The sequence below is a fragment of the Octopus bimaculoides genome, chromosome 3, assembly GCF_046866305.1.
Source record: "Octopus bimaculoides isolate indiv1 chromosome 3, ASM4686630v1, whole genome shotgun sequence".
In the NCBI taxonomy this organism is placed as follows: Eukaryota; Metazoa; Mollusca; class Cephalopoda; order Octopoda; family Octopodidae; genus Octopus; species Octopus bimaculoides.
The window spans coordinates 114908447-114933980 of record NC_142930.1 but is presented as its reverse complement, the minus strand read 5'-3'; the positions used below and the strand labels follow the sequence as shown (position 1 = coordinate 114933980).

General features: G+C 40.2%; 1 protein-coding gene across 2 annotated transcripts in view; it reads right to left on the bottom strand.

Annotated features, from left to right (window-relative positions):
• The window catches only part of LOC106880477 (uncharacterized), a 53799-nt gene extending 41323 nt beyond the window's left edge, over positions 1–12476 (bottom strand). For both annotated transcript variants that reach the window (XM_089349486.1, XM_089349484.1), the window contains exon 1: positions 11197–12476. The gene's annotated coding sequence lies outside the window, so the exon portion shown is untranslated. The remainder of the gene's footprint in view (positions 1–11196) is intronic.
• Positions 12477–25534: the final 13058 nt, after the last annotated feature.

The window sequence follows — 25534 nt, the reverse complement described above, 5'->3', positions numbered from 1 at the left end:
CTTTTCTCTCAAGATGCTTACACTCTCTTGAGTATGCACACTGGCATTGCACATCCAGCGAAGCATACTGGCTTCATTTCTTTCAAGCCTACACGCGTCCTCAGCTGTCACAGCCCATGATTCACTGCCATGAAGCATAGCTGTATGCGCACAAGCTTCATACAATCTGCCTTTTACTCAGAGAGAGACCCTTTGTTGCCAGCAGAGGTAGGAGCTCTTTAGATTTTGCCCAGCCTAATCGTATTCTCACAGCTACACTCTCAGGGCATCTACCTCCATTACTAACTTGGTCACCTAGATAATGGAAACTATCTACTACCTCTAGTTTACCCTCCTGGCAGTTGATGGAGTCTATTTTCTGTACATTTTTGGTGCTTGTTGTACCTGTGCATCTTCCACATACAAAAGCTATTTTCCCTGTTAACCTTCTTCTGATATTGCTGCACCTTTTATATGTCCAAAGCTTACACCAGGTGCATCTTATGGAGTTTCTATCTATGCCTTTTCTATAGATTGAGCAGGGCCATCTACCTGAAGGGATTTCTGATTTGTCTGCCTACCTACTTACTAAGACTCTGGTTTTTGCTAGGTTAACACATATATATATATAATGTGTTTATATTTGTATATATACAAACATATATACATATATAAATATGTGTACAAAATACACCATTTCAAGCATGGCCATTGCCAGTACTTTCTGACTGGCTTTCGTGCCGGTGGCACGTAAAAGCACCCACTACACTCTCGGAGTGGTTGGCGTTAGGAAGGGCATTCAGCTGTAGAAACTCTGCCAAATCAGATTGGAGCCTGGTGTAGCCATCTGGTTCACCAGTCCTCAGTCAAATCGTCCAACCCATGCTAACATGGAAAGCGGATGTTAAACGATGATGATGATGATGATGATATATATATATATATATATATATATATATATATATGCACATATATATATACTGTATGTATATATATGTGTGTGTTTGTATATATGTGTGTGTGTATTTATATATATATATATATATATATATATATATATATATATATATATATATATATATATATATATATTATTTAGTTTAAAAGAGTTCCAACACTGTCTGTTTTTTATGTTTTATTTATATTCCTGCAGAACCAATGTGGGGTATAGAATATGGAATATACAATATATAATATAATATACAATATATAATATAAAATAAAATAAAATAAAAATGGATGGCACCATGAAAGAAAGTATTGAATGTAGATGAAATATTGAGTGTTCAATATAAAGGATCAAATATATAAATATGTGTGTGTATATGTATTTATATTTGTATGCGTATATGTGTACATATGTATATAAATATGTTTTGGTGTGGTGTCATGAAAATAACATCCTGTTAGAGATAAATAGAAAGTTGGGTTTTTGCCAGTGAAAGCATTTCAAGTGAAAACCTATATCACTTTGTCATCATTATCATCATCATCATCATCTGCCTTCTATGCTAGCATGAGTTGGATGGTTTGACAGGAGGTGGCCAGCTAGAAGACTACACCAAGTTACTGCATCTGTTTTGGCATGTTTTTTACAGCTGGATGCCCTTCCTAATATGAACCACCCTGAAGAGTGGATTGAGTACTTTTTACATGGTATCAGCATAAGTGAGGTCAGTTTTAGCATGGTTTTTTACAGCTTGTTGCTCTTCCAAATGCTATCCACTTCACAGTGAGGACTGGATGCTTTTTACTTGGCACCAGCACTGGAAGGGTTACCAAGTAGCTTGCAAGACAAGGATTTTTTGAGAGGGATGGGGGCATTGAAAGAGGTGATCTTGTGTCAGATGATGAAAGATTAGAGTTTGACAAAGAAGCAGAAACAGGTGCCTTGGTATATACGTCTTTTTAATTTTTTTTCCATTTTGTTCTTGCTACTAATCAACTAAATTCCCTGCAGGAAACCCCACCTCTCTCTCTCTCTCTCTCTTCATATATATATATCATCATCATCATCATCATTGTTTAACATCCACTTTCCATGCTAGCATGGGTTGGACTATTTGACTGAGGACTGGTGAAACCAGATGGCTACACCAGGCTCCAATGTGATATGGCAGAGTTTCTACAGCTGGATGCCCTTCCTAACGCCAACCACTCCAAGAGTGTAAGTTGTCGAATTTAGTTCGATTTCGATTTCACTTGCCTCAACAGGTCTTCGCAAGCGGAGTTTAGTGTCCAATGAAGGAAAGGTATGCTTAAGTGGGCTGGCTACACCCCTGGCAGAGGCCTTGGATTTAGGTCTCACTTGGCTTGCTGGGTCTTCTCACGCACAACATATTTCCAAAGGTCTCAGTCAGAAGTCATCGCCTCGGTGAGGCCCAATGTTCGAAGGTTTTGCCTCACCACCTCTATATATATATATAGAATTATTCACTAGCCTGTATGGTCTGGCTAAGTCAAAATGGTATTTTGTATTCTTCCTTTCTACTTGGAGAGTTTGAATGTAGTTACAAAAACATGTCCTGTAGAAATGTAATTTCAATAAATTTCTATATCTTTGTGCAGCTGAGGATTGCTCTGCATTTTACATTTGATGTAATGTTCACATTGCTTAATTAAATGGAGTCGCATGAAACGATCGTACTGCATTAACTTTGGATATCCTTATTGCTTATTTTGGTTTTAATCACCTTATTTTGAAATTGTATGGATAATACCATACTTAATTCTGGTGTCTAAACTTAAGTACAAATATTCACCTTGAATCTAAATTTATATATATATCATCATCATCATCACCATCATTTAACGTCCGCTTTCCATGCTAGCATGGGTTGGACGATTTGACTGAGAACTGGTGAACCAGATGGCTGCACCAGGTTCCAATCTGATCTGGCAGAGTTTCTACAGCTGGATGCCCTTCCTAACGCCAACCACTCCGAGAATGTAGTGGGTGCTTTAGCAGAGATACCTGGCATTGCTTGGGATTAAAATGGCATTGTTTGTATACATATTACAGTTGTGTTGAAGCAGGTGATACGGGAAAGTGCAGCATTGACAATAAAACATTTGTGGAGTAAATGATGGGCTAAATCAAGTAAGCGACAAGCCATGCCTCTGTTTGGAGTACTCCAGGCCCTAATCAGTCATGGAAATTGGGGGTATGGGGTATGTGATTTTTGAACACATCGCAAAGCTGTCAGTGAATAGACCCTCTTTTGCGGCAGTTAGCGCTGTATCTAACATAACCCATCGTCTGAAGTTTGACACCTACTTTGGGTTAGTTGTCCTACATCACTCACAAAGTAAATTTGGAAGAAGTGTGGTCATTCATTTGTGGGTAACAGGGAAGCAGGGAGGTGATAGACTTGCCCTTGAAGTTTGAACGTTGGCCTTGACCGTTGAACTTTGAATGTTCAACTATCTCATTAGATGCACCAAACGGTGTCATTTGAAATGTAGAATTGTATTGTCAGATATTGTTCTGACAATACTGTTCTCCATAATCCCCAAACTCCCCAGCTGGAACCTCATCACAGGACATGCTTCCACATGTTAGCCTGGTAATGGGGAAGTTTACACATATCCAAACATAACTTTTGTTGTCTCATATTCTCTACAGTAATTAAATAATATTAGTCATATCTTATGCAGGAATATAAATATTCTGAATCATACTATTGTTGTATGCTATATTATGTCAACACATTAATATCTGAAAAGGTCTTGACTCAACTCAAATACAAATGAATGACATTTATCGTGTCATCTTTTATGTGTTTCAGTTATTAGACCGTGGCCATGTTGGGGCACTGCCTTCAAGAATTTTAGTTGAATGAATCAGTCCATTGTTAGTCTTTTTTTTAAGCTTGGTACTTCTTATATCCATCCCTTTTACTGAATCACTAAGTTACATCATCATCATCATCATCATATCGTTTAACGTCCGTTTTCCATGGTGGCATGGGTTGGACGGTTTGACTGAGGTTGGGAAAGCCAGGAAGCTGCACCAGGCTCCAATCTGATCTGGCAATGTTTCTACAACTGGATGCCCTTCTTAATGCCAACCACCCCAAGAGTGTAGTAGGTGTTTTTTACATGCCACTGGTACAGGAGCCAGTCAGGCGAATCTGACATCGTGTGAACACCTTGTTTGTAGAGAATACTCTTCCATCTGCAGTGCACAAAGAACAGAGATGTTTGGTGTGGAGGGCCTCATACCACTTTTACAGTTTCATAAAGTCAGTCAAATAAATTAACCCCAGGACTTACTTTCAACTTAGCTACCTATTCTATCAAATTCTTTTGTCAGGCCTCTAAGTTGCAAAGACATAAACAGGCTATAACACTGACTGCCATGTTGAGGACAAATACAAATACACCCATATACATAGACATACATACAAGGGCTTCCACACAATTTCTCTACCAAGTTCCCTCGCAATATAGTAAAACACACTTGCTCAAAGTGCCTCGCACTGGGATTGAACCCAGAACCATGCAGTTTGATATGCAAGGTTCTTGTCTGTGCTTTTTCACACAGCCATGCCTATGCCTATATATACACATAGAATGGATATACACAGATATATACAGACATGTGTGTGCTTGTGTCTATGTTTTTCCCTACCAACGCTTGACAACAGGTATTGGTGAGTTTATGTCTCCGTAACTTAGCAGTTTGGCAAAAAAAAAACCAATAGAGTAAGCATCAGGCTTAAAAATTCAGTTATTGGGATCGATTTATTCAAATACAAATACTTGAAGGCAATGCCCCAGCATAACCACAGTTTCTTGACTGAAATAAGTAAAAGAAAAAAGATATATGAATGCCAGCATGGAAAGCGGACATTAAACGATATATATATTTATTATAGTGGGGTAGGTCGGTTTATGGAGTTACCCTGGGTTTCTTGCTCATAATAGGTTTATCCTTACAGCGTATCTTCAGACCCCAAACGCTGCTGGCCTGAGACCTCTTTGAAATATGGAGGGGCAAAAGCCTTGTTTTTCGGACCATGCCTGCATTTTAGAAAATTGCTGCTGGCTTTTTGGAATCCACATGGCGGCACCACAGCTGGAAACTAATAGCCAAGGCGAAAGGGAGAGAATCATTTACCTTCGTGGTACTTTGGTGACTGCAAGATGGCAGCACGGCCGAAGATCGATGGACAATGGCAAAGAGAGACAACTTCCTAGGGTTTTACTCTTTAAAACGAGGCTTTTCTCCACTCCATATTCTAAAAAGTTCTTAGGCCAGCAGTGTTTGGGGTCTGAAGATACACCATAAGACTAAACCCCTTATGGGTGAGAAACCCAGGGTAACCCCATAAACCAACCTACCCCACTATAATATTAACTGCTTTATATCTTAGAGTGTGCTTCTCCTCCGGATTTATGTATTTCTACAAATGAGCCTATATGTGTGTGTGTGTGTGTGTGTGTGTGTGTGAGTTGTATAAGAGACCATAAGTCAGGGAAAAGATGCACTCGTATATTTGTCAGTAGAGTGGGTATATTTATCCCAAAAGTATAGTATTAAATATCCATGACAGCTGATCTTACCGATTGGTTTTGTGTAAAGAATACAATGGAGTGTTAGGTAACAATCTGATTATATAACTTTATGCTCATCAAAGTTAGCTGATGTGAAAGGGAGGATGCTCATGGAGGAGTAATGCAACTTGTCCACTGAATGACCACTGCATACAGAGACAGTTTACAAGGCAGAAGAAGTAACAGCAACAGGACCCAATGGACAACCAAGTGTGCAGAAGTATGTGGCAGCAATGGAAGGCCCCTTCAAAACCTACTTTAATGATCACAATTCTTCCTTCAACATCTTAGAGGGATGTAATGCCACAATCATAGCCAAGCATGTCTGGTCTTTGTAAGAAAGTGTCACCGAGTACAGCGTAAAGTGGAAGATCCTAGAAAATGCAAATTATACTTCAATAGCAGCAGGAAGGGCAGATTATGCCTGGCTGGGAAAAGAGCAATTTTAAAAGGTATTCAACACTCGGATGTCTACCTGAATAACAGGAGTTAGGTGTTTAATGTTTGCCTGCATGAAAGGAAAGACATCCTGTTGTACTTGCATGTCCCACTGTGACTGCAACCAGAGGTCCTCTGCCTTGACCTTTGATCTGCTGCCAACAATATTCCACTAATACCCTCGGGCCTAGCAATAAGAGTTTGACCAAAGCACACACCAATGCACCAGATATTCCCTTCCACAATTAATGCTCAAGTCTACTGTCAGCAATTAGAGCATTTGAAACAAGCTTTGAAGAAAAAAAGACCCGCTTTAGTGAATCAAAAAGGAGTGATGTTTCATCAGGACAATGCGTGACCCCACACTGCAAAGATCACATCACAGAAGATCAAAGAGCTTGGTTGGGAAGAAATTCCTCATCCACCTTATTCTCCTTCAGACTATTATTTGTTTCGTAGTTTACAGAATCATTTGGGGGACATAACTTTCGCAAGCGAGGAGGAGGTCGAAACTGGCATTTCAGAGTTCTTCGCTTTGAAACCAAAAGACTTTTACATTGATGGGATTAAAAAGCTTGAAAAAAGATGGAAGGAAGTCATAGATAATCAGGGAAAATACATTGATGATTAAATCTCAATTAAATATAACATTTGATCACTTGCTTCCTTTATTCAAAATTTGGACAGAACTTATGGGATGACCTGATATATATTCATACATACATACATATATATATTGAGGTTATGAGAGGTAATGGTGTCAAGAAGATCCAAAGGTGTCAGGTAATGCTGAGTAAGTGCTATGGACAGACTATAGTTAAGCTCCAGATTTGGTGATTATGCAAATGAGGAGTCCAACGTAGGTCACATCAGCATGTGTATATATAAAAAAGAAATTAACAGAATGAGATAAAAATCCAAGGCTGCGAAGGATTTCAGAACATTTATAAATAGAAGGTCTTACAGCTGTTTCCGGGATATTTTATATATCCTTTCATCGGAGATGGTGTGAGAAAATGGTTAAGCAATAGTTATTCTAGAGAAGATACGAAATAGAGAGTGAAGTGGAGGAATGAAAACAGACGTGAGATATGCAAGGATATTGTATCTTCAGTTCCATTATTTACGCAGAATGGTATACATATAAGATTTTGAAGATACAATATCCCTGCATATCTCACATCTATTTTCATTCCTCCACTTCACTATTTATTTCATATCTTCTCTAGAATAACTATTGCTTAACCATTTTCTCACACCATCTCTGGTGAAGGGATATAAAAAATATCCTGGAAACAGCTGTAAGGCCTATTTATAAATGTTCTGAAGTCTTTCACAGCCTTGGATTTTTATCTCATTCTGTTAATTTTTATACACACACACACACACACATACTCTTTTACTTGTTTCAGTCATTTGACTGTGGCCATGCTGGAGTACCGCCTTTAATCGAGCTAATCAACCCCAGGACTTATTCTTTGTAAGCCTAGTACTTATTCTATTGGTCTTTTTGCCAAACCAGCATCGGTTGTCAAGCGATGTTGGTGGGTGGACAAACACAGACACACAAACATATGCACACACACATACGTATATATATATATATATACGTTGTTTTGCAAGATTTTTGATGTGAAATCGTGTGTTGAAACAGATGTTGTTGTACTTGGGGATGATCATATTGCCAGTTTAGCCAATAAAAACACACTCACTGTATATTTGGTGTTAATTTGCTTCAGCTTTATATTACATTAATCAGGGTATACAAAGGAGCTATGAAGAAGTTTGAAACAATCAAACGCAACGATAGGAATGGGATTTGCCCACTCTATAGGAGCAAATCATGGAACACCATAGAAAGGACTAAGAAGAAAATAGGGAAGGCAAGCTCATGGTACGATAGCCACAAGTACCAGAGCGTCATGTTCGTCGACACCACCCCTAGAGGCGAACTGGCGTACCGCTTTAGAAGGGCCCTAAACAAACTTAAGCTAAGAATTAAGGTTGTTGAAAGGCCAGGCAACCCTATTAAATCCCTTATCAGTAGAACATACCCTTTCAGTAGAACCCCCTGCACTGATAGGAACTGTATCGTATGTAGATTTAGCCCACAAACGAACTGCAAAACCAGAAATGTGGTCTATAGTATAAGATGTACAGAGGGACGATGCAGAAATAAGACAATGACATATGTAGGCGAAACAGCAAGGAGCATAGGGGAGCGGGCAAACGAATATTGGAGGGAACTTAAGGAAGGGAAGAACTCATCAGTTCTGTACCAGCACGCTGAGCAAGAACATAGAGGCTCAATCAACAACATAGAAATTAAAATCTTATCTACACATAGCAGTGATGCAGCACTTAGACAAATTACTGAAGCTACACACATAATAGAAGAGAAACGTAGCCTGAATAGGAAACTAGAATGGAACACTAACACACACCACTAACAAACCACAAACCACAGCATGTGACAACATGTTACCCATAAACCAATAATAATATGAACAAAGTATAATACAATACATAGATAAACAAATGGAATTAAATACTACATACGTTAACAAAATTTAATTAAACACAAAAAAACCCCCAAAAAACACACACACACACATGAACAAATAAATAAATAAAAACAAATACAAACGAACACGTATTAACAGAGTATATAGGTGATACAGACACTCCCCATACACACATGCACTTACAAAAGACAAAGAAACATTGAAAGACAAGCATGCATAGACACATACAATAGGAATACAAAATACAAAATGGCTGATATTTAGCAAGGTGAGACACACATAAGAAGGAAGGAAACAAAGGACCACTGATGAGGTCACAGAAGTGTGACGAAAGAACTCTGGCCGAAATAAGATTAAGATTAATGTAATATAAAGCTGAAGCAAATTAACACCAAATATACAGTGTGTGTGTTTTTATTGGCTAAACTGGTAATATGACCATCCCCAAGTACAACAATATATATATATATATATATATATATATATATATATATATATATATATATATATATATATATATACGACAGGCTTCTTTCAGTTTCCGTCTACCAAATCCACTCACAAGGCTTTGGTCAGGCCGAGGCTATAGTAGAAAACACTTGCCCAAGTGATTAATATACTCGTTTTCTATGTCAGCTGTTTTAGGGGCGTTTTTTCCTCTAAATTTCGTTTATATACAGGAGCGTCCAACAATTATTTTTTTCATTAAATTCCGGAAATCCTTCGAAATTGGTACATGACGTTATTCACTGATACGACCTTCCCTCATAACATAGATAATAAGGTTAGACTGAAAAAGAGTGTAAATAACTTCATTTTTTCATATCGACACTCAAAACCGATAACGAAAGATTACCTAAATTTCTAACTGTTATCTACACAGTCTGAAAGGTATTTGTTGAAAATTTCATTAAAAAATATCTTTTTTTTTCTGTAAGTTATGGGGAAACAAAGTCGACATGTCTGAATTTTCCAAAACTTTTCTCTCCACCCATCGGAGAAAATTTCCCAACAAATTCCGTTATAATCGGAATCTACACCATCAGAAGCGTCATTGCAGAAACTTTCATTAAAAAATATCCATTTTTCTGAAAGTTATGAAGAAACGACCTAGATGGTTGTATAAGTGACTGTAAAATAATAAAGATTATGTGAGAAAGAGAGAGAGAGAGAGAGAGTGAGAGAGAGAAAGAGAGAGAGAGAGAGAGAGAAGTCGTCTGGAGGCTGTGGTTGACGCAGCAGTTAAAATGAGATGTCAAGTGTTTTCATTTTTATGTAATTTAGACGACAATTTATTCACCGCATTCTATTTATATATGTGTGTGTGTTGGTGTTGTTCAGCACTGTATTTTATTCCTCTGTCTTTCGTAATGTAACCTAACGTTACGCAACCTAACTTAACCTTAGTTGCGGTTCCAGCAAACAATCGGCATCATCCGACCGATGTTCCCCACTTTTAGTCCGTAGTACCAAGGAATGAATGAATATGTGTGTGTGTGTGTGTGTAATAATAATAATGAGAACCGCTGAGACCTCCTTCGGTCATGACTGACCATGTGATGGCACCTAAAAATATAAAAGTTAAGTTAAAAGTTAACTTAACTTTTATATTATACGTTTTTTTAATACATGTAAATTTATAACTTCATCACCGTATATATTTACCCATTATATGTTATATCATAATGTACGTTTATATATCGTAATGTTTTAACTTTAATTGTCACATTTTTATACAACTTGGAAATCATGCATGTTTATAAATATTTTTTTAATAAATATTTTGAACATTCATGATTTTTCTAAAGTTTTTAGTGTTGTATTTGCCTGTCTTTTTACCGTACCTTTTAGACACTTTAGAGACTGAATACTATACATTTATTTGTTGATTCTTGAAGAAATTGAACACACATATATCTTGTGTTGGACATATGGTATTATTCTTGTGGTTTTCCACCCTTATGTATCTATTTTTACTATAAGATATATATATATATATATATATATATATATATATATATATATATATATATATATATATATATATATATATATACATATACATATGTGATAATATACGATAAAACCATATAACCGGAGGAGAGCTTACTCTACAGGTAGAGAAGTGGGTAAATATATATAGACCTCGTAACGATACCAGCTACCAAATGGTTTCACGGCGAATTGGGGCCCAAGTGACATTTGTAAAGTCATTGGGGAGAATTCCGAGCCGATTATCGAGGTCTATTTATATCTATACATATATCGTATATTTATAAAGAGGGCAAATTTAGCCATTTCTCCGTAGATTGAAAAAAAAGATGAACAACTTTAATCAATTTCCGAACATTATTGGGTTCTCATCAGAGGCGTAGTGGTTCAAACATGAAAAATAGAACTTATGTTGAGTCAGTCTCAATAAGTATAGATTTATTCATCGGAGAAAGTTACATAGTGACTGAAGGTTCGAGAGTTTCGTGCAGAGGCACTTATCAAACTAATTAAATCAACGTTTTCTATATAAAACGAAAAAGCAGGACAGTATCGGAAACAGATATGACGCAGATACTATTTTATATATAGGCAGGAAGACTTTTGATTAATAATATGACAGAATTAAGGCAAGATAAAAAAAAAATGAAAAGCGTCAATATATAAGGCATTCTGACTGGAGTTGAAAAAAAAAGGCACTTACCGAGGCAGTGGTCAAGCAAATAATGGTATGGAATATTGAATGGTCGTTTTGTATTGAAAGAATTTTGAAGGGGTTTTATTTTTAGACTGGGGTCAAACGGTCGAATCCATTCATCCATGTTTTAAGTCTTTAGTAGAAAGTGGGTTATACATCTTTAGATTGTATACCTGACTTCCTACTATAAAATTAAAGAATATAATAGAACGCTGAACTCCAGACCATCAACTTAAACAACACTTTATTTAGGTGGTAAACATACAAATCTTTAGTTCTTGTTGTTACAGCTTCTATTGTGTATGAGCATTGTTGTTGGGACGTTGTTCTGTAGTTGTGAGCGAGCTGTCGAGTGTAAGTCCGAAAGATGTAGAGAGACAGCTTAAACACACGTCCATGCTCAATCGCTGGCCAGCGAGAAAGAGAATGAATTGAGCGGGAAACGCTTGCTTGTTTAATTCCACGCATGCGCACGGCGTTACTACAGAGCTCCCTCGCCAGTGCGGAAACGCACGATAAATGAAATCTTTTAGAACGCCTGAGGCAGGATGGCCACTGAAAAACCACCCACAAGATGTGGTACAAACACACACAAAGAAAATTCAAAGAAATGAAATGTACACTTGTGAAATACATGCATGCAACGTATAAATGAAATGACAATGACAAAACAACCGTGATGACAACTGTCCAGGAAACTGGAATCACGCGATGTAAAAGTCTGAGTGTTTGTTTTCCCTGAAAGGAAAGAAAATGTATGAGTGCACAAGTGTGTGTGTGAGAAAAAACACAGAACATGCAATGTATAAATGAAATGACAATGACAAAACAACCGTGATGACAACTGTGCAGGAAACTGGAATTACGCGATGTAAAAGTCTGAGTGTTTGTTTTCCCTGAAAGGAAAGAAAATGTATGAGTGCACAAGTGTGTGTGTGAGAAAAAAACACAGAACAAGTGAAAGTGTCTGTAGTATAGACTGCGAAAAGTCCCAAAACACCGAGATAGAGTACATTAATGAAGACGTCGGCGCAGGAACTGCTATAGCTGTGTTCTGTATGTGTGGTGGTAATGATGTTGACAGTGGTAATGATTCAGTTGAAACTTGGCGACGTCGGGGGGAAAGCTTGTAATTGATAGTAGTAATTGTTGTCGTCACGGTGGTAATCTTGGTTGGCGCACGACGCTGGTGGCGAAAAGGCTGTTTGGTGATGAGTGTTTGAAAAGGTACGCTTTTACAGAACGATCGACAGACAAATCTCTGTACGGCCATTAGCGAAAACCTCGAAGAAAAATTTTCTTAACCCAAGATGAAAAAACGACCGTCCGAAATGAATAACAAGAGTTATTGTGTGGCATAAAAGATGTGTGTGTAATGTGAGAGTGTGAATGCGACATATAAGAACATAAAAAGCAGGCCGTAATTCCTGTCTGTTTTTCGTGAGTGGAAAAAATCCACTCTAACAGAAGCGAGAATAAAAACCGCTCTTGTTGAGTCGTGTTGACTATGGTTGGAGATGTTGGTAATATGTAGTACTGTCTCCATAGCCGTATTTGTTCTTTAGTCGAGTACACCAGTTATAAGTTGGTAGTCCAGAGTCCATGCTGCGTTTTTTCTTCGTCGGGTCACCACTTTAGTAGAAAGTGGGTTATACATCTTTAGATTGTATACCTGACTTCCTACTATAAAATTAAGAATATTCGGAACGCTGAACTCCAGACTATCAACTTAAACAACACTTTATTTAGGTGGTAAACATACAAATCTTTAGTTCTTGTTGTTACAGCTTCTATTGTGTATGAGCATAGTTGTTGGGACGTTGTTCTGTAGTTGTGAGCGAGCTGTCGAGTGTAAGTCCGAAAGATGTAGAGAGACAGCTTAAACACACGTCCATGCTCAATCGCTGGCCAGCGAGAAAGAGAATGAATTGAGCGGGAAACGCTTGCTTGTTTAATTCCACGCATGCGCACGGCGTTCCTACAAGTCTTTAGCAACACCAATTACAAAGAACTTGGGAGTGGTACTAAAAGATGGAGAGAAGTATTGACAGACAGAAGCTGTCTTCAATAATTCAAGGAATGCTGTTGTTATTGTCACTTATTTTTTTCGTATTTTGACGCTACTTGCCTTCAGAAGTTAGTGGTCCTAAACTCCCTAGGGAAATATATGCTAGCTTCATCACTTTTATTTATTTTTATATTTATTTTTTTCTTTGTTTTGAAACGAGATCGAACTTAAGCATTTTATACCGATAGATTTTAGACACTTTTTTCTGCAACTGGTAAGATTATGTAGGGGGTGCAAATTTTGATCTTGCACCCCCTGAAAATTCTAGGGGGTGTGGGTGCACTCGCTGCACCCCCAGTTCCCGGGCCCTTGCTTCCAGGCACAAGTCCGGGCAAGGTTGTTTATGGAAGACCAGCAGTTGCCCATGCATACCGGCCTCCCCCCCCCCCACGTCACCAGTGTTATCCAAAGTTAAAGGCAAAGGGGCCGATACAGCTTGGCACCTGTAACGTCGCAACTCATTTCTACAGCTGAGTGAACTGGAGCAACGTGAAATGAAGTGTCTTGCTCAAGAACACAACACGCAGCCTGGACCAGGATTCGAACTCACAACCTCACGAAAGTAAGCTCGACGCTCTAACCACTGAGCCATGCGCCTTCACAATAATAATAATAATAATAATAATAATAATAATAATAATGATAATAATAATAATAATAATAATTAATTCGTTTTATTGGCCACAAGGGCTAATATCAATTAAAAGCATATAAGTACAAAGACAGGACGAAGGTTACAAAAGGTTTTGTCCGAAAAGGTAGGAAAGTTCGTCTAAACAGAGGAAGAAAACGGAGAAAGATATAATAAATAAATAGATAAATAAGTAGAACTCCCAAAGGGGGAGGCGCTTCGAAAAAGGAAAGGTTACACGTGGAAAAACCCATAAAACCATGGGAGCCTGGTCAGAAAAAAATAAGAAAGGGGTATAGAGCCCTTTCTCCTTTTACATTACCTTTTTTTTTCTACAGGTGTATTCTCAGAATTGGTCCGTTTATACTGGCCATTTTTCCAACAGTCACCCATCTTTCAACGAATTTGCTATGAGACAGCACTTCCCTCTCTACTCTCATCTTCCTTTTCAAGTGGAACTTGAAAAAGTTGATGAGGCCTTGGCCAAAGAGGAAAGTGTCTGTCTTTAACCCTTTCAAACGGGTCCACCATATCACCTCTTTCGCTACAGCCACTAGGCATAGGAAAATTGCCTTGCCCTCCTGGTTAAAGGAGGTCGGCGGGTCAATTCTCACGATGGATCTAGCTGATAGCCGGATCCGTCCTACACGTGACAGTAGCTGTTCGATATAGATCCACAGGTCAGCAATGCTCGGGCACTGGACGAGTGCGTGCAGAACGGTTTCGTCGTCCTGAGCGCACCTCGGGCAGGCCCGGTTGACGGCACTTCCATGTCGGTAGAGTTTATCTCGAACAGGTAGCGCACCTCGGTAGCACTGCCAGGCGAGGGACCTTTGGAAATTATCCATGGGCCCCGGCCCGAAAGTTCTCCTGAACAGACTGCTTAGCTGATTATCCTCGATGCCTAGAGTTTCCCCGAGAACGTCGTCGCACTTTTCTCCCACTAACCCTCTATAGAAAGCTAGAGTGGATCTACTACCGATCGCACTGCCCGCTTGACTGAGGGCGGTGAGAGCTTGGCGGCACTCGAGGTGCCAAGCGCCCTTTCTCGGTCTACGTTTGATCCAGGATTGCAGCTCTGTTAAAGAAACGAGTTGCGGAAAATCGCGTCTGACGAAAGGCGACCACACCTGTTCACCGTCCAGGAAGCGCCTGAGATGTCGTAGCCTGAGCGCATGTTTGCGCATCAGCAACCACGGCATGCCAAGGCCTCCGTTCAGCGGCTGTTGACAGCAGATGGAGCGCCTGACCAGTGGTACCTGACCCTTCCACAAAAAGTTGAAGAGCAAGCGTACCATCTTGGTTAACCAGCGGTCGGGACAAGAGACGACGGTCAAACGGTAATAGATGACGGATGCGATGTACGCATTCGCTACCTCCGCTCGACCTTTCAAGGAGAGCTTCCTCTCAGCCCATTTCTGGGTGAGGTTGGCCACCCTGTTCGTCACTTCTTCCCAGTTTTTCTCCAACTGGAGGTCCGGACCGAACCAGACCCCGAGCAGTTTAACGGGTCCGTCTGTCCAGCGCCCTACGACGCTGTTGGACGGCATGGAATTGCCCCTCCAGGTGCCTAGTTGCAAGCCCATTGACTTTTCCGCGTTAATTTTCGCACCTGTCACCGCTTCATACTCGTTTAGTGTCTCGCCAATCAGGTCAATATGCCTGTGGCTCGACACCATCACGGTAACGTCGTCGGCATAGGCAGACACGCTCCTTCCACATCCCAGATCACGGGGGACGCCCCTCAAAGCCTCCAACTTCCGCAGTAATGGCTCGAGAGTCAATACATACAGAAGGGAGGAGAGAGGACACCCTTGGCGAACCGAACGCGAGATGTTGAACGGTTCCGATAGATGGCCGTTCACCCGTATGACCGAGCAGATGCCGCTGTATAAAGCAGCTATCCACCCGCGGAAGACCGGACCGAAACCAGCTGCCTTGAGAACAGCTGCCAGGTATCGATGGTCGACCCTATCGAAGGCTTTAGACTGATCTAAATTGATCAAAGCCCCACCCGCGCCAGCTTCGTTACCCACTCTCTCTATGATGTAGCGCATGAGATGGAGGTTGTCGTGGATAGACCTAGTCGGCACAGCGCATGTCTGCGCCTTGCCGATCAGTTTGCCCACGACAGGCGCCAATCTCTTGGCTAGCACCTTGGCCAAGATCTTCAACTCTGTGTTGAGCAGAGTGATGGGCCTAAAGTTCCCTATAATGTCCCCCTTGTTTGGGTCCTTTCTTAGCAAAGCCACCACTCCCCGACAAACAAAAGCAGGAATTCTCCCGTTTTGTTGCCAGTTGCAGTAGACGTTTGCCAAGACGCCCGCAAACAAGTCTGGCATTGACGTATAAAGCTCGTAAGGCAGACCATCCAAACCCGGCGATCTACCTCTCGTGCAGCCTTTCATCGCTTCCCGTACTTCCCAGGCAGATATCGGTCCTTCGCAGCACTCGGCCTCGCTGGTCGAGAGTTGCGGCAGGTCGTCTAGGTACACACCGAAATCTGTTCCGTCGTCCGTCCTACCGTTTGTCCCGAACAATTGAGCAAAGTGCTGCTGAAAGGCCGAACACATCTGCTTCGGTCCCGAAATCTCGCAGTCGTTCTGGTCCACCAAAGACCGAATGGTCGCTCTGTTGCCACGCTTCGCCTCAACCACGCGGGCCCATCGAGCGGCCTTAGTCCCCTCCCCGCTTACCGAAAGTGCTTTAGCTCTGACAACGCAGCCTTCATGCTTGGCATCAAAGTGTTGGTCGAGGGCCAACTTCGCTGCTAACACGTCGGTTGCGATACCTGTCCCAAGAGCCTCGTCTAGTTTGTTAACTAAATCCCGCTCTGTTTTCTTACGCTCTACAGCTAGAGCCTTACTAAACCTAATTGATTCTGCTCTAATTGCCCGCTTCAGGGCGAACCACCAGTTGTTGTTGATGATTGCCCCGGTTAAAGCCCTCTTAACTAATAAACTAATCCGGTCTCTGTAGGCTTTGCACGCCGTTGTCGACGTGTTTAGCTTCCAGTAACCGGGGCCTTGTCTATGGAGCCTATCTAAGTCGACCGTACAGATCACGAATTTGTGGTCCGTGTAGCCGACTATGTTGAATTGTGGACACCCTATGCTATCCTTATCCGCTGGCCTACAGAAAAATCTATCTAAGTACGATCTAGACGACCCGATGCGATTAGTCCAAGTCCACATTGGCACATTCGGGTTGTCTAGTCGATACCTGTCGGAAAGCTGAAAGCGTTTGAGCAGGTTGGCGAGGCTCTTGCATCCCCCTTTCCTATTAGATGCTCCCGCACCCACCCTATCGATACGTTCGTCTAGGACAGCGTTCCAGTCCCCAACTAGCACTAAAGTGCGAGAAGTACCTAGGAAAACCTCCAGACGTTTGAAATAATCCGACTGCCCTGCTCCTGTCGGAGCGTAGGCAGCCAGCAGTCTGAAAGCAGCGCCATCACTACTATCGACGTCCAGGACCACCAACTTACCTTCCGGATCCAGGAAGACTGCCCTTATTTTCAAGTCTAGGCCTTTCCGAAATAGCACCGCAGTACCTCCACCGCCCGCTCCCGGCCGACACGGAGATAGGAAAATCTCGTACCCGTCAAAAAGGGCTGCGAGTTCCTTCGGGTTGGAGAGCCTGGTTTCGCTAATGGCTGCTACATCTACACTGTAAAACCTCAGGTCGTTCAACAGGTGACCTTGTTTCCAAGGCGACCCGAGGCCTCTCACATTTATGCTTCCGATTCTGAGAATTACCATGTTTTTTTTTTTTTTTAAAAAGGAAAGTATTAGAGGAGAAAAGGCTCTACTTACTGTTTGGGGTGGCTCCCCTATGTTTTCGTGTGGGTGTCTCCACTAAATTTTGATAAAGGCTCTGGGAGAAGCTTCTCCCTAGCGACCCAACATCATTCGGAAACTTTTCTTTTATTTTATTATAGTTTTCTTGGGTTATTTTTAGTGTGCGTATGTGTGCTGGTGGTGCGTTGTGTAGGGGTATAATGAAATTTGTGGTGTTTGCATTTGTATTGTTTTTTAAAAAGTCTAATAAGCGTTCATTTTTTGTGTTGATGGCTGTTACGTTTGTGGTGTGTGTGAGTGCTGGTGTTTGTGGTGGAGAAGGTGTTGCTATTTGTTGTGAGTGTGTGTTGTTGTTGCCGATGATGTTGGGAAGCTCACCTTTTTCGCGCCTCCCCTCTTTGTCAATTGTTTCTTTTGTCTTTCTTTTTCGTTTTTTTGTTGGTGGTACAGTTTGCCACTTCCCTTTTTCACTATCAGTGTTCGCACAATCCGAGCTGATCTGATCTGGAAAGGGAATGTTTGTCGGATCTGATGAAGATTCTTTTACAATTTCTGTTGTTGCTGGTTCTGTTATCTTTTTTGGTGTGGAGGTTCTTGGTGTTGGTGTTGGTGTTGGTTTGGTGATGGATGGAGATGGTGGTGTCGCTTTTCGTGGTGCTGGTGGTGATGGTGTTGGTGGTGATGGTGTTGGTGGTGATGGTGTTGATGGTGATGGTGTTGGTGGTGATGGTGTTGGCGGTGATGGTGTTGGTGGTGTGGAGGCTTTTGGTTGTTGTTGTTGTTGCTGCAATTTTCTGTTTTTGTCTGCCTCCATTCTTTGCTTGTAGATGGGGCAGTCTCTTTTTAAGTGTTTTTCACTGCTGCAGAGGTAGCACTTTGGTCTGCGCCCCTCTACTGCAATGTGTATTCTACTGCCATCCGGCAGGTTTATGGCGTCGGGTATGGTATTTATGCTATCTTGTTCAATCTGAACAAGGAGATGCATTTCCATGCCCAACCAGTTTTTTCTTTTACTCTGTTCACCTTTAGGATAGTGGCAGTCTCTTCAATGTCGAAGAGCATAGCTGCCACTAGCCAGGAGATGTTCAGTTCTGGTGGCACATGATTTATTTTTATTTCTGTCACACGTCGACCAAGGTATGTCGGCACGAGTAATAATTCTTCCGCCTTTAACGGTGTTGTAGAGTGCCGGATGGCATCCTCTTCCGTTGGGAAGCGCACTTCCACTGTTCCAAAGCGCTTCCCTTTGGTTACGAAGCTTTTTTGGCCCCATATCGGCTTTAGAGCTAACTCCAATCTCTGTGGAGTAGCATTCTCCATCTTTTGGTATTTTGTATTGAATACCTTGTATACTATTGTTTTTCTTTTCGTTGCTTGTATTAATGCTTGTGGAGTGTTAAGGAAGACATTATTGCCATCCCTTCTTAACAATTCCTTGGCATTCTTTATTTCTGCCATTGTCACTTGGATTTCTTCTGAGCTCTGCTTAGCTGCGGAGGCGAAACCGTTACAATGGCTACTGGTTGTGGTCTTGGTACTGTTGCTCGTGTTGTTTACTTTGTTTTCTTTGTTCTTTTTTTCCTCCTCCCTCTCCGGTGTAGAAGCAATGGTGGAGGTGAGGGCTGGGAAGTCAGCAGCAGAGAGTCTGTTAAACAGACCTGAATCAGGAACACTGTCCACTATGGCGTCAGCTGGGCGAGGTGGAATGTGACTTGACCTGTCATTCTTTTTGTCGGGGAGTGATGTAGAGAGAAGAGAACAGCTGGCTGCTCTTTTCACTGGCATTTTGCCTTTTATGGCATTAACTGGACGGGATGAAAGAAGACTTGACCCGTCATTCTTTTTGTCGGGGAGTGATGCAGAGAGAAGAGAACAGCTTGTTATTTTTTTTTCCGACATTTTTCAGATATGATACGTGTGAAATGTGAAAATGGAAGTTTTTCAAACGAAGAATTCACCCCTAAATGGGGGAAATCTCGCCTAATCGACTAGCTCCGCAAGAACCTAGTCGGCTTGGCTACAACAATATATAAAATTTAAAACAGATTTCAAAAGATTTCCGGGTAAAAACGTCAACAACTTACAGAGCTTCGGGAGACACGTCCATTCGCTTGAACAATAATAATAATAATAATAATAATAATAATAATGCCTTAGGTTTCACGTCCATAAAGGGCTTGGCTTTATAGCGTATCATGGTACTACTAAAGCAGCGCGGACCCGAACGCGCAGTCGCGCGTCCGAGCTAGCTAGTCGTGAGTGGTCGATCCTAACCCTAACCCTATTCCTAACCCTGTCTTTTGTTCTGTGTGTACCATGAATATCGCTATCAATTAGAGAAAAATTTGTAGTTTTAGAATCAGTAGTTCTTTGGCTGCTGTTTCTGAATTCTCAGTATGCTGGAGAAGCAGGTTTTCTGCTAATCCCTATACATTTATGATTATAAATGGCTTTACCGAAAAGGTTTTTTCATACTGAGCTACCCGGCATAATTGTTAATTATTAATTTTATTACTAATTGAAGATTCCCTGCCCTGTATATCTATATCTATATCTATCTATCTATATATATATATATATATACAAATAATATGTGAGTATATGCATATACACGTACATGTATGTACATACCTACATCTACATGTATATATAGAGGCATATCTGGGTACAGGACTCACACCAAAAACGTGGACAAAATGAAAAACAGAACATAACCAAAGCACGGAAAGCAAACTTTTTTTCGGACAACGGTAGGAACACACAGGAAAACAGACAGGCCACATAGAGAACATTTCCTTCATCAGCTGCCCCTATTCTAAACTAAGCGTTATATATATATATATATATATATATATATATATATATATATATATATATATATATATATATATATATATATATATATATATATATATATATATATATATATATATATATATATATATATATATATATATAGATGTAGAATCTACATTATATTTTCCGGGCTGTAATTCGAAACTACGTTCTGAGTTCAAATTCCGCCGAAGATCGGCTTTGCTTTTATAGGCGCAGGAGTGGCTGTGTGGTAAGTAGCCTGCTTACCAACTACATGGTCCCGAGTTCAGTCTCACTGCGTGGCACTTTGGGCAAGTGTCTTCTACAATAGCCTCGGACCGACCAAAGCCTTGTGAGTGGATTTGGTAGACAGAAACTGAAAGAAGCCCGTCGTGTGTGTGTGTGTGTTTATGTATATGTACATATGTATATGTTTGTGTGTCTGTGTTTGTCCCCCAACATCGCTTGACAACCGATGCTGGGGTGTTTACGTCGCCGTAACATAGCGGTTCCGTAAAAGAGACCGATAGAATAAGTACTAGACTTACAAAGAATGGGTCTTGGGGGTCGATTTGCTCGGCAAAAGCAGTGCTCCAGTATGGCCACAGTCAAATGACTGCAACAAATAAGAGAATAAAAGGATATATATATATATATATATATATATATATATATATATATATATATATATATATATATATATATATATATATATATATATATATATATATATATCTTTCCTTTCCTGAGCGTCCAATAATACTATCCATATCACGTCCTCACTTTGTTGTTTTTTTGTTTTTTGTTATTGTTATTTTGAACTATATATATATGTATATATATATTAGGGATCAAAATCCAAATTTACAGGTAAAAACTCAATTAAATTCAATTTATTAAAAATTAAAATTAAATTAAGTTTCACAGTATAAAATATAAATATATAGTTTTTGAGAAAAGAACCAAGGTTCATGAATTAATCGATGAAAATCCACTGTCACATATAGAAAAATTTAATAAGTAAAAGCACAATAAATAAGTATAAAATAATACAAAGTGAACAGCATAAGATATATCTTTTCATTCATCTTTACGCGCGCCGCTTGCATACGTACTTGTGTGTGTGTATGTGTGTGTGTGAAACTGGAGTAAGTTTCTCTTTATCTTGCAACTACTATATATAGGAGTGTCTGACAAAACTTTTCTTTCGCAATTTCCGTCACAACCGATAACGTCCACCGCCGGTAAGTTTTTCGCTTTACCAAGAAAAAACCTGTCATATATTCAGAAATGTTTTGACGTAAATACTTTTTCTTTTTTTTTCTTTCTTTTTCTTTTTTCTTTCTTTCTGGTTTTTTTTTTGTATTGCCGTCAGCTGTTTAAATGTTAATGTTATAAGAAAAACAAAAAATAATAACTAAAAAATGTTTTGATTATTCACATGTACAGTATAAAATGTTGTTACTCACAACGTTAACATTATTTTTTTTCCCTTTAGTAACGAACTTTGAAAAGAAATTTATATAACAAATATTGAAATATTTTTTTATTTTTGTTTCTCTTCATTTAATGTTTTTGATTTTTTTTTCTTCGTATACTTTATACGTAAACTTATACTTATTGATTTCAAATTTTGGCACAAGGCCGGCAATTTCGTTGGAAGGGACGAGTTAATTACATCGACTTAGTTCTCTCCGGATACTTATTTTATCGACCCCGAATGGATTAAAGGTACAGTCGACCCGGCAAAATTTGACACAAGACCGCTAAATATTTTGCAGGGCGTGCTAACGATTCTGCCAACTCACCGCCTAAATACTCGCCTATACATATTGGTTGTCATTCTAGCCGCGGCCACCACCTACCATACACTGTCTCTTTAGGCATGTGTCTGAGTTACATAGTTTGAGTAATATCTGATTCACTAGGGTCGATAAATTAAGTACCAGCTTCGTACTGGGGTTGATCTAATCGACTGGCCCCTTTCCCCAAAATTTCGGGCCTTGTGCCTAGAGTAGAAAAGAATATCTGACTCACTAGCGTATCTAGGAGGGGGCGGTAGGGGCGGTCCGCCTCGGGCGGCACTTTTATAGAGGTGACATTTTTGGGTCTGCTGAAGGCAATAATGTAATTTTTGTGGGGTCCGGGGGCGGCAAACGGAAGGGTCACCGCGGATGGGACATATTCTAGCTACGTTTGTAATCTGACTGCAGCGAGTTTGGAGACCACATTAGAGATTCCCGTACTTTTGTTTACTTGTATCTTTTTTTTTACCTGTTTCAGTCATTAGACTGCGGTCATGCTGGGGCACCACCTTGAAGAATTTTAGTCGAACGAACGATCCCAGTACTTATTATTTTTTGTAAAGCATGGTTCTTATTCCATCGATCACTTTCGTAGAACTGCTAAGTTATTGGAAGGTAAACACACCATCACCGGATGTGTGTGTCATTGTGTCTGTCCCTCACCACCGCTTGACAATTGATGTTGGTTTGTTTACATCCCCATAACGTAGCAGTTCAGTAAAAGAGACCGATATAAAAAGAATTAGGCTTTAAAAAAAAAGTAGTGGGGTTGTTTCATTCAACTAAAAACAAAACTCGGCAAGACTTCCTTTTGCACCACCACCCCCAAACACGTTTTTAAAAAAAAATTTTTTTTCTACACAAACCCCCGTTTTCGGCTACGGAGAATACGAATCTGCAAAAAAATTGGCAAAAATTAGCATTTTGAAATTACCTCTCCCCCCCCCCCCCCCTAAATTCTTCATTTTTTACATTTTTCAGAATTTTTTTTTTGTTTTTTCAAAATATGCGGTAAAATATGGAGATTAAGATTCTGCAAAAATTTCCAAAAATTTTTCTGGTTAGGGTTGGGGTTTTAGGGTTAGGGTGTTAGGGTTAAGGTTTTAGGGTTAGGGTTACAGAAAAAAGTGAAAAATGAAGAAATCAGTGGGGGAGTAAGGTGGGGCTCAAAAAATTTCAAAATTCCGATTTTTGGCAATTTTCCGGAATCTCCGTATCCGAAAACATAGCAAAAAAATTTTTTAAAAACAATAATTTGCAAGAAAATGGGCAAGGGTGGGAGGAAGTTTTTCCCAAAACTCTTCAGCCTCAGTATAGCCTCAGGCTAATGACCCTAACAAGAAAAATATATTTGTATACAACAGGCCTCTTTCAGTTTCTGTCTACTAAATCCATTCACGAGACTTTGGTCAGCCTGAGGCTATAGTAGAAGACACGTAATGTGAATGTCATGCATTGGGACTGAACCCAGAACCATGTGGTTGGGAAGTAAATTTCTTTCCACACAGTCACGCCTGCTCTCTCTCTCTCTGTCTGGCTGTGGCAAAGCCTGGAGGGTGATGGACTCCATGTAGTTCTAAAAAATGTCCAGACACCCAAGCCAATACAGACTTCTACAGCTAAGCCAAAAGTGCCGCCCCCATAAAAATGTCACCCTGGGAAAACCTCCCTATTTGCTCCTCCCCTAGCTACAATACAGGTCATATATGATTTTATCAAGAGCTGAGGGCTCAAGGCAAGGATTTCTTAACCATTTGATATTAACTAAGTACATAGCTGTTATTGTTGTTGTTAATATTTATGTATAATTTCGTCTGTCTTCACGTTCTGAGTTCAAATTCCGCTGAGGTTGACTTTGCCTTTCATCCTTTCGGGGTCAATAAATTAAGTACCAGTTGTGTACTGGGGTCGATCTAATCGGCTGGCCCCCTCCCCCAAAATTTTGGGCCTTGTGCCTTGAGGTGAAAAGCATATTTATGCAAACAGGAGGCGGAGAGCTGGCAGAATTGTTAGCACACCAGGCAAAACGCTTAGCGGCATTTCATGTCTTTACATTCTGAGTTCAAATGCTGCTGAGGTTGATTTTTGCCATTCATCCTTTCGGGGTCGATAGATCAAGTACCATTTGAGCATCGACCCCTCCCCCAGAATTGCTGGCATTGTGCCAAAATTCGAAACTAATATTTAAGCATGTTTGTTGTTTAACCAGCCTTGATTGAGTAGACCTATGATCAACAGAATTCCAATCATGACCAATCCATTTGATCAGGAGTACTAGAGTGTGTGCCACATGGGGTACTCGCTGAGTTTCCCTTCCCCACCACTCCCTGACCTTATACAAACTTACACAGCAGATCCAAAATTACTGCACCCCCACCCCCATAAAAGTGTTGTCCAGGGCGGACACCGCCCCGCGATTGCTCTTTCCACCTCAGCTACGCTACTGTCTACCCCCACTTTTCTTTTATAAACACAGTGGAGTGCTGTTTCAAGGAGATTTGTCTACTGTTTCTCACAGGTTGGAAAAAAGAATTAGCGACAGGATAACTGTCTTGGGTTATTTAGTCATGGTCCTTTATGTTATGAGTTCAAATCCCGCCAGGATTGACTTTGCCTTTAATTGCTCTGGATTTTGCAAAATAAGCACCTGTCAAATATAGGTTTCAAATTTTGGCACAAGGCCAGCAATTTGGTGAGAGGGTTAAGGGTTAATTCAATTACATCAACCTCAGTATTCAACTGGTACTTATTTTGTCAACCTCGAAAGGATGAAAGGCAAAGTCGACCTTGAAGGTATCTGAACTCAGAACGGAAAGTTGGAAGAAATGCTGCTAAGCATTTTGTCCGGCATGAGAAAGATTCTGCCAGGCCAGCTCACCACCCTAAATACCACCTCCCCTCATACACACACACACACCAAAATTTCTACCTTTGTGCCAATATAAGAAATCAGTTTTGCTGTTGTTTTCATGTTATGGTTATATATTGGATTGAGGAATAATTCATGAGTGTTTTTCTTTTTTCAAATTTATTTTAAGCAAAAAAAACTACAACAAATTAATCAATAATATACTCTCCATTGTTGTTTACGATTTCTTCCCATTGTTCAATAAGATTGTCGATGCCTCAGCGATAGAAATCTCCCAGTCTTGAATCAAGGAATTTGTCCAGCCAAGCCCTTGTAGCGTAGACTCTATATATATGTGCATTTGAATGTAGCAGG